The following is a 10,478-nucleotide window of genomic DNA, read 5'->3' as shown; positions in this document are numbered from 1 at the left end:
TAAAAATAAAAAACGATGAAAATCGGTTAAAAAAGGGTCAAAAAACGTGTTTTTTAACAACTTGTTTCTTCCGTTATTCAGTCAAAACTCACTAAACGATTTCAAGTTTTTGCACAAGTATGCATAAAGCCAAAACCTACATGTCCTATAAGTCCTGAGCGACGTCGCCCAGCCGCTCAGCTCTGTTCTATTTTTTTTTTAATCCTGGGCGAACCACATTATATTCTAAATTACCACGAACACTTTAGTAAATGGTGAAAATTATGGTTTCTTGTGAAGAAAAATATTAAAAAATATTATTTTTATTCGTTAAAATAAAAAAAAAATAGGACCCGACAGGAATCCAACCTGGGACTCTAATCTTTGTCTCTTTAAGAAGCTATAGCCTTAACGGATGGATCAATTCTCTTCAAACTTTGTATGTAGCATTTTTTGGAGATTGTGCAGATGATTCTATGGAATTAATTTTTTTAGAACCTTATCTAATGACACCTGTGATGCACCAATCCTAGAAAAGTATCATTTTCTCAAAAACTCTTTTAACGATTAAAATTAAAAAAAAATAAGTGTGGGTTTTTGGACAAGACCTATCTTTTAACAAAAAAATATTTTTTCGAAAGTCATTATTAACGGTATCTGCCATAGAACCGTTTTTTTAAACTTTGAATTTCTCTCAAACGACTTATTAAATTTTATCAAAATTTTTTTATACAAAAGCATTTATATAGTCTTAGTATAAATCAAAAATAAAATTTTAAAGAAATGAATTTTTGGATTTTTGAAAAAATGTTGAATTTTTTTTTTTTTTAATCAAATTTTCGAAAACGGGTCATTGGATTCTTTTGAAATTTTGGTTTTAGGTATAGATCTATATTAACTACAATATGGCATACCAACTTTATTTTATTTGTAATTATAAAATAAAAAAAAATAGGCACTTCTAGGGATCGAACCTGGGACTCCCGCGTGTGAGCCGAATACTCATCGAATATTTTGCACTTGTAGGGTTTTGAAATTGCCGCTCAGGATCGCCGCTCAGGACGTGGCCACCTCGTCGCTCAGGATTGCCGCTCAGGACGTGGCCGTACCCTTAGGGTCCTGAGCGGCTGAGCGTCAATCTACCCTAAGGGTACGGCCACGTCCTGAGCGGCTGAGCGTCAATCCTGACCGGCACAACTAAATTAGAACGTATGAAAATGTATGGGGGTGGCCACATACACCCTGAGCGGCTGAGTGGCAATCCTGAGCGGCTGAGCGTCAATCTGAACGTCTGAGCGACGTCGCTCCTGAGCGACCAACTACATTATATTCTAAATTACCACGAACATTTTAGTAAATGGTGAAAATTATGGTTTCTTTTGAAGAAAAATATTAAAAAAAATAATGTTGTTCGTTAAAATAAAAAAAAAAAAAAAATAGGAATCGAACCTGGGACTCGAATCTTTGTCTGTTTAAGAAGCTACAGCCTAAACGGATGGATCAATTCTCTTCAAAATTGGTATGTAGAAGTTTTTGGAGATTGTGCAGATAATTCTATGGAATTAATTTTTTTACAACCTTATCTACACTTGTGATGCACCAATCCTAGAAAAGTACACTTTTCTCAGAAACACTTTTAGCGATTAAAATAAAATAAATTAAGTGTGGGTTTTTGGACAAGGCCTATCTTTTAACAAAAAAAGATTTTTTCGAAAGTCATTATTAATGATATCTGCCATAGAACCGTTTTTTTAAACTTTGAATTTCTCTCAAACAACTTATTAAATTTTATTAAAATTTTTTATACAAAAGAATTTATATAGTCTTAGTGTAAATCAAAAATTAAATATTGAAGAAATGCATTTTTGAAAAAATGTTGAACTTTTTTTTTTGAAAAATCAATTTTTTTAAAACAGGTCATTAGATTCTGTTGAAATTTAGATTTAATGCTTTGATCTATATTAACTACAATATGGCATACCAACTTCATTTTATTTAGAATTATAAAATAAAAAAAATAGGCACTTCTGGGAATTGAACCTGGGACTCCCGCGTGCGAGCCGAATACTCATCGAATATTTTGCACTTGTAGGGTTTTGAAATTGCCGCTCAGGTAGTGTTCGTTAAACATCGATAGTCTATCTATATTATCGATAGTAAAAAACTATCGCGTACATCGATAGTTCTAAAAAACTATCGACAAAACTATCGATAGTTTTAAGTTTAACAGTTTAACCCAAGCTTTTCGATCGAAACGCACCAGCTTTTTAATTTTGAACTCCTAAAGCCTGAACTACATCAAAACACGAAGTCGAAAAAGTACAAAAAAGTAAACAAAGCACAAAATATAGAAATCACATGTATATCTACCTAACATCTATTGGAAAAACAATAACTAAAAAAGCTCTTTTGTTTTTTGAAGTTTTAAAATTCAAATAAAAAAAAATTTGAAAAAGTAAACAAAATACAGTCGACTCTATCTAAGTCGAATTTTCACAGGACACGAAAATTGGTTCGAGTTTATAGGAAATTCGAGTAAGGGGCATCTATTCAATCTTTTTGCTACAGGCGGTTTCATTAAAAATGATGAAAAAGTTCGATTTAGACGGAAATTTGACCTGGATGAACTTCAATTTAGAGGGAATCGACTCTATTTGAAAAAAAAATATTTATTTGTCAAAAGAGCTTTTCTTCGAAAATGACAGGAACTATGTGATCGCAGAGCGACCTTACGGAAAGGATATAAAATATTGTTTGAGTGTATTTGTTTTTGAAACTTTGTGAAAATTGAAAGCTTGGTCATGTTCAAGCTTTTTGACTCGAATACTTTTTAAAAATGAAAGAGAGATATACAAATAAGTTACTAGGGGGAACAAGAAAATCGTGTTTACTTTTTTGTACTTTTCTGACTTTGTGTTTTGAGGTAGTTCAGGCTTAAAACACTGAAAAACTTTTGAAAATTTAGTTTTTTTTTTTTTTTTTTTTTTTTTTTTTTTACGGGAGGAAATCTTTAAAAGACACTTGGCAGTATTCGACACCAAGTAGTGTGGGACTCTTAACCACTAAAACCACCTCTTTATCAGGACCAATCTTGAGAGATCGACATCAGATTTTTCTTTCTTATAACTTTGTAAAATCACTTTGGGGGAAGTTTAAACTTTTAATACTTTCCCATGTTTTTTTAGACCATAAGCTCATGAGGCTTGGTTCTTCTTAATCTCCGAACATGGTTTCTAGTATTCAAGACGGATACCATTTCAGAATTGGTATGACATTGCAGTCTCTGATTATGGGATACAGCGTATTTTTTAACAACTTCTGTAACCGTTTCTATTTGTAAGTCACGATGTAGATCGCTATTTCTTATGTACCAAGGTGCATTAACTATTCCACGAAGGACTTTGTTTTGGAATTTTTGGATGATTTTGGTATTTGTTTTCTTTGTACAGCCCCATAATTGGATACCATAGGTCCAAACAGGCTTTAGTACTTCATTATACAGCATTATTTTGTTTTGGGTTGATAAATCAGAGTTGTTACCAAGTAACCAGTACATTTTTCTATATTTCAAGTTTAGTTCTTCTCTTTTCTTTTTGATGTGCTCTTTCCACTTTAGCTTTGCATCCAAAGTCATTCCAAGGTATTTGGCCGTATTGGCGTAAGGTACAGCTTGATTATTAATGAATATTGGAATATTGTTTATCTTTTTATTTGTAAAGTTTATATGTGAAGATTTTGTTTCATTGAAATCTTCATTTCTTATCATTTCAATTATTAATGAATGAGTTTTTGTTTGGCAAACCACCGAATTATAATACTAATTGTTAACCTTGTCATACTATGTCACTGTTGCATTTTGTTTACTCTCGGTACTGCGCGATTTGTTTCAATAAATTTTATTTTATTGTATTTTGTTTTTAGCTTTATCATTTCATAAATACATTCAAGGCAATAGTTTGGTTCGTTATGACAACACCAAATAAAAAATCATCTGCTTGCTTAGTATTTTTTTCAAGCCGGTCGGTGAAAACACGACCATGTTTGTAAAATGTTACTTATGTAACATCTAAACTTTATTTTTGAGGCCTTTTTTAGTATTTATACATGCACCTAATACAGTTCCTTGCCATATTCTAGGCCCAAGCAAAAAAACTACAAATTTTCATGTTGCTCAGTTTTTAAAGTTTTTGTCGAAATATCTTAAATTTTGTTGTCTCATTTACTTACACTTATCATGTAGATACGGATTGACTTAAAAAAAGTTGGAATAACATACTGTGAACGTCTGCTCGTCTGGTCTTCTACGAAAGAATAAACTACCAAAAATCTAAGAATCTTACGTAATAACCAGACGATCAGAGCTTCACTATTTATGCAAGATGGGGCTTTTGTCATAAAGTTAAGAATGTCACGTTATTCCTCGATACAAAAATTTAAGTATTGGACCCGCCTGGAAATATTCCGGTCATAAATTCCATAGAAAACCTCTTTTGGAGCTTATTCCCTCTTGCACGTTATTTTTTATCAAAATTTTTGAATTCTTTAAATTTTTTTAAGTCAATCCGTATCTACATGATAAGAGTAAGTAAATGAGACAACAAAAAATTCAGGATATTTCGACAAAAACTTTAAAGATTCAGCAACATGAAGCAAAAAATTGTATTTTTTTCGCTTCTAAGGAAATTTGGTAAAACTATCGATACTATCGAAATCTTAAACTATCGATGTTTAACGAACACGACGCTCAGGATCGCCGCTCAGGACGTGGCCACCTCGTCGCTCAGGATTGACGCTCAGCCGCTCAGACGCTCAGGACGTGGCCGTAGCCTAAGAAGCTCTAAGTTTTTATTATTGATAATAATAATTTAAAGCCAAGTACGCAGCTGAAGCGAAACGAATTTTATTTTAATTTCCAAAGCCAACAGCGAAACGAAAAAATACCATCGAGTATTAGACATGTCAAGTCAAAATAAAAATAATACAAATATTCAAGAAAAAAAGAATAAGAAAACAAGTTTTAAAACATAAACAAAAAACAAAAAATTGGTTCAAGATTTCGTTGTGATATTTTTGTATGGAACATATCGCTTCAGCTGCGTACTAGGCTTAAAAAAACATAACCAAAAACTACCACTTCTAGCTATAATAAAAAAAGATTTAAATAAAATCACAGAATTCATAGGTAGGTATTTCAGTTTAAAAACTGCACGTTTAGTAAGTAACAAGAAGGATAGTTTTGCGAACGTGAAGGTATGATTTGTTTTTAAATGCAAATTCTCAAATATTTTTGAGACCAAAAGTAGCATACTTTTACATTAAATAAACAAAATTAATAGAGAAATTTTAATGAATGTAATGTATTCATTTTGAAAAAAAGAGAACATGTTAAAGCTCAAGAGGACAGAAGGACAAACAAGTGAAAAGGAGGACTGTCCTCCCAAAAGCGGGAAAGTTGGGAACCATAACTCTTACTGATTAGATTAGATTAGAAAATAGATTTTATTTCAATCATAAGTACATTTTTGAATTTAGAATGAATCTAAATAACTCTTACTGTAAAACACTGAAACTCATTCAAAATATGTATATGTGCATATTCAATTTCAGAAAAAAAATTTTGGAAAATAAAAATTTTTTTGATTTTTTGAAAAAAAGTTTTGAACGCTATATCTTTGAAAATACAAATTTATGACATCAATTTTTTGGAACAATACTTAGAAAACTTTTTAAAAGTTAAAAAAATAAATATAAAAACTTAAAAATAGAAAAAAGGTGGGCTAGAATTTTTTGTTTTTAGCCCCTTTCTTTCGAAATATTGAACTTAGAAGTCCAAAAACTTTGAACATTGTAAGGAACAACTTTTAAAACCCGGAACAACTTTTGAAAATTCAATTTCCGAAAAAAAAAATTACAATCACGTGCAGGATATCAAAATCGACCGGGCTCTCAGACTATTTCTCTAATAATCTTATTTGACAAAGATATTATTACTGAAACCTTCAGGAGCAACACATTTATAGTTGTTTTAGTTTTGGATTAAACTTAAAGCAAATGGTTGTTTTTGTTCTGAAAAACCCTGTTTTGTTGAATTCAAATTGTAATATTTTGCGATCTAACTGCAACTTTGGAAACTTTTATACTTTTTTGAAAACTACAAATAAAAGTTAGAAATTGATTTTTTATAAAACTTGAAACTGCAACTTGAAACTTGCAGCGAAATGGCGTATGGAATAAAAAATATTTTGTTTACAGTTTTTTCGTATGTTTCCATACTTTGCAGTGACTGCTTTTTGTTCCGTCAATTCCATTATAATCTTTGAACAACAACAACATGTTGAAGGTGCTACCACCAAGTGTTTTATGGCTAGAGTTACAGTACTGTTTCACGGATGCCAATCCGATCATCAGACTCCTTTTATTCCATTTTATGTGTGGTGCTTGGTCTAGTAATTTTTTCATTTGATTTGAAAAACTTCTTCCGTCACACTTGAGTATTGAACCTAGACCAAGCGAGTTCAGAAGCCAGTACACTACGCACTGCGCTACCTCGCCCACGTGATTAGCTTCACCCAATTGCAGGTTTTCTTAGTTTATCAACATGCAAATGAATAGACTTAGCATTTTTACTAGCTCCTTCAAGTATGATTATTGTTGTTCGGCTCTTTCATGTTTTTCTCCATAGTCTTAAGCATAGCAACAATTCGTTTGCATATACGAAAGTAGGAAAGTGATTAGAAAGATGTTAGGCGCGGGCCCTGATTATTTTTCATCATATTATGTTTACAGTTTTTTCGTATGTAACTCTAGCCATAAAACACTTGGTGGTAGCACCTTCAACATGTTGTTGTTGTTCAAAGATTATAATGGAATTGACGGAACAAAAAGCAGTCACTGCAAAGTATGGAAACATACGAAAAAACTGTAAACATAATATAATGAAAAATAATCAGGGCCCGCGCCTAACATCTTTCTAATCACTTTCCTACTTTCGTATATGCAAACGAATTGTTGCTATGCTTAAGACTATGGAGAAAAACATGAAAGAGCCGAACAACAATAATCATACTTGAAGGAGCTAGTAAAAATGCTAAGTCTATTCATTTGCATGTTGATAAACTAAAAAAACCTGCAATTGGGTGAAGCTAATCACGTGGGCGAGGTAGCGCAGTGCGTAGTGTACTGGCTTCTGAACTCGCTTGGTCTAGGTTCAATACTCAAGTGTGACGGAAGAAGTTTTTCAAATCAAATGAAAAAATTACTAGACCAAGCACCACACATAAAATGGAATAAAAGGAGTCTGATGATCGGATTGGCATCCGTGAAACAGTACTGTAACTCTAGCCATAAAACACTTGGTGGTAGCACCTTCAACATGTTGTTGTTGTTCAAAGATTATAATGGAATTGACGGAACAAAAAGCAGTCACTGCAAAGTATGGAAACATACGAAAAAACTGTAAACATAATATGATGAAAAATAATCAGGGCCCGCGCCTAACATCTTTCTAATCACTTTCCTACTTTCGTATATGCAAACGAATTGTTGCTATGCTTAAGACTATGGAGAAAAACATGAAAGAGCCGAACAACAATAATCATACTTGAAGGAGCTAGTAAAAATGCTAAGTCTATTCATTTGCATGTTGATAAACTAAGAAAACCTGCAATTGGGTGAAGCTAATCACGTGGGCGAGGTAGCGCAGTGCGTAGTGTACTGGCTTCTGAACTCGCTTGGTCTAGGTTCAATACTCAAGTGTGACGGAAGAAGTTTTTCAAATCAAATGAAAAAATTACTAGACCAAGCACCACACATAAAATGGAATAAAAGGAGTCTGATGATCGGATTGGCATCCGTGAAACAGTACTGTAACTCTAGCCATAAAACACTTGGTGGTAGCACCTTCAACATGTTGTTGTTGTTCAAAGATTAAAAAATATTTTGATTAATTAATTGTTCCTAATTATTTGGCAACGTTTTTGTAAAAGAATTAAAAAAAAAAAACAAAAATCAATAATGGGCGCAGGAAGCAAAATACTGTTGCAAAGTAGAGTTTTTAGAAATTTCACAATAATTGCATTAAATCGAAAACCGGAAGGATTTGGGGTGAACAAGTTACCAAATTCTGAGGGCCCTTAAGTTCCCCAATCACCATATTTCATTTGATCCATTACTTTTGGGACACCCTGTATAATTTTATCGTAATTATCGACCAAAATACGGCGTCTTAATAAGTATACGACAGATCTAACTGATGAACCCACTGTCGCACAGTGGTGCCATTGGTCGTTTTTGGCGTCAAAATTCATTTGCACGGCCATTTGTGGACGAAAAGTTATGAAATTTAATACACTGAATGATAATTGTATGGAGAATCAGAAATAACTGCCAACTTTTTTTTATTCAAAATGGCGGCTCGAAAATGGTGGAAAGAATGGGCGTTAAAATAGAATTCTTATTTTCAAAACAGTATAGAAGCTAGAAATTGGGCGAAATTCATAACAAAAAGGTGTCAGATCTTAGATTTAGGATTCATAGATTCATATTCTTTAAAAAAAATCAAAAATTTTGAAATCAAAGTCCAAAAAATGCCAAATTAGTAAAACACACTTTAAGACCCCTTATTACGCTATTTCATGGATTGTTTTTTTTTTTTAATTAGCACAATTTTGAGATCTCTTCTATTTATGTTTCATATGAAAATTAAAAATATTGCGGTTATATGGTTGCCAACTATGTTTTTAAGTAAATATTATAGAAAACATGATAAAATGAAAAGTTTCAATGTTCAATAAAACTGAGAACCTATTTTTTCTGTGATTAAAAATATACTTTTCTAATAGATTTTAATGTTCTAAATTCAAAATTAAATTTGAACTACTTATATCTCAAAAACGTGACGTCGTAGATTTTTTTCGACTTCGGATTTGAATTTAGAACATTTGAATCTATTAGAAGTAGTTTTGAAAATATATTTTTTTTTTAATATTTAAACAAAATTTCAAGAACATTCGTTTATCCGTTTTGATAAAATTGATTAAGAAAAAATAACTGTAATATTAAAAAAAAATTATGCAATTAAAATTTATAAACTTTCTCTTAATTTCAAATTGCTTACTTAAAACATTTTCGTTGAAATTACTTTACTGGTTTAGGAGAAAGTCAGAAAACAAGAAAGGATTGGGGTCAAAACCCCAAAAAACGAAATCCCGAAAATCCAAAATCCCGAAAACCCAGAATCCCGAAAATCCAGAATCCCGAAAACCCAGAATCTCGAAAACTCAAAATCCCAAAAACCCAAGATCCCGAAAACTCAAAATCGCGAAAACCCAGATTCCCGAAATTTTGAAAAATTTTTCGGGATTTCGATTTCGAAAAATAATCTTAAGTTAATAAGTATAAACACGGATTATATAATATATCTAACTGTATAATACTATAATTCCGTTAATATGTCTTTAAACATGATTTAGAATTCATAATGTGCTTTCCAGTAGTTTTGTGTAGTGATTGAGTTAAATGGGAAAAAACGTTGAACTTAAGTAATGGACCCGAATCCAACAAAACTCGATTCGAAAAATTCATGATAAAAAAAACATATGCACGCCTTCTAAACAAAGAATTGGCTTAGGGGCAGTTCACCCATAACTAAGTCGTTCTTAAAATCACAGCACTTTTTTTTAAAGTGCAATTTATGTTTTATTTTTTATTGAAATCTTGCTTTCGCTAAATTCAGTCTATTACCAAGGCCAATACAATTATAAGAGTTTTAATATTTAAGTTGTAATAAATGTAAGTTTAAATTGTATTATTTTTTATTTTTCTACTTTATTTTTGGAATTTTAGCCTTTCTGGATTTTGGGTTTTCAGGATTCTGGGTTTTCGGGATTTTGGGTTTTCGGGATTTTCGGGATTTTGGGTTTTCGGAATTTAGGGTTTTCTGGATTTTGGGCTTTCTGGATTTTGGATTTCGGGTTTCTGTCCGTCTCCCAACAAGAAAATATAAATGAAACGTTGTGTCAAAATTTGAAAGCGATAGGTAAAGAGCGAGATTTGATATTAATTATTAATAGCAAATGAACATGTACCAAACACGTTGATTTCAATTTAAGATTTCTCGAACAAGGAAAAAGAAAATTTGCCTACACCTAAACTCGCACACACCCCAAATTCTATAATAGTGAGCTCAGGCAGGGAGGTTGCAAGCGGCATACTGCTTGCATGCATTATTTTTATGTAAACACGAAAACAGCTAAAAAATACAAATCTGATAAAAAGGTACTTTTTTATTTTCAATTTTCTTAAAAACTAGAAGGCATAAAAGCATATGGTTTTCAGAATTTGATAAGACATTCATTTCATCGATTAATTTCATATTAAAATTCACAGTCTTATTGGTAAAAATAGTATTTAATGTGTTTATTTTTAACTTTTTTTTTCCCAAATTTTGACTTTTAAGTTGATTATTTCGAGAACAATTAATTGAAATAATTTGATTTAAA

This window comes from Episyrphus balteatus, chromosome 1 (assembly GCF_945859705.1).
Source record: "Episyrphus balteatus chromosome 1, idEpiBalt1.1, whole genome shotgun sequence".
NCBI lineage: Eukaryota > Metazoa > Arthropoda > Insecta > Diptera > Syrphidae > Episyrphus > Episyrphus balteatus.
The sequence above is the reverse complement of the archived record's forward strand: the minus strand, read 5'-3'. Positions refer to the sequence as shown.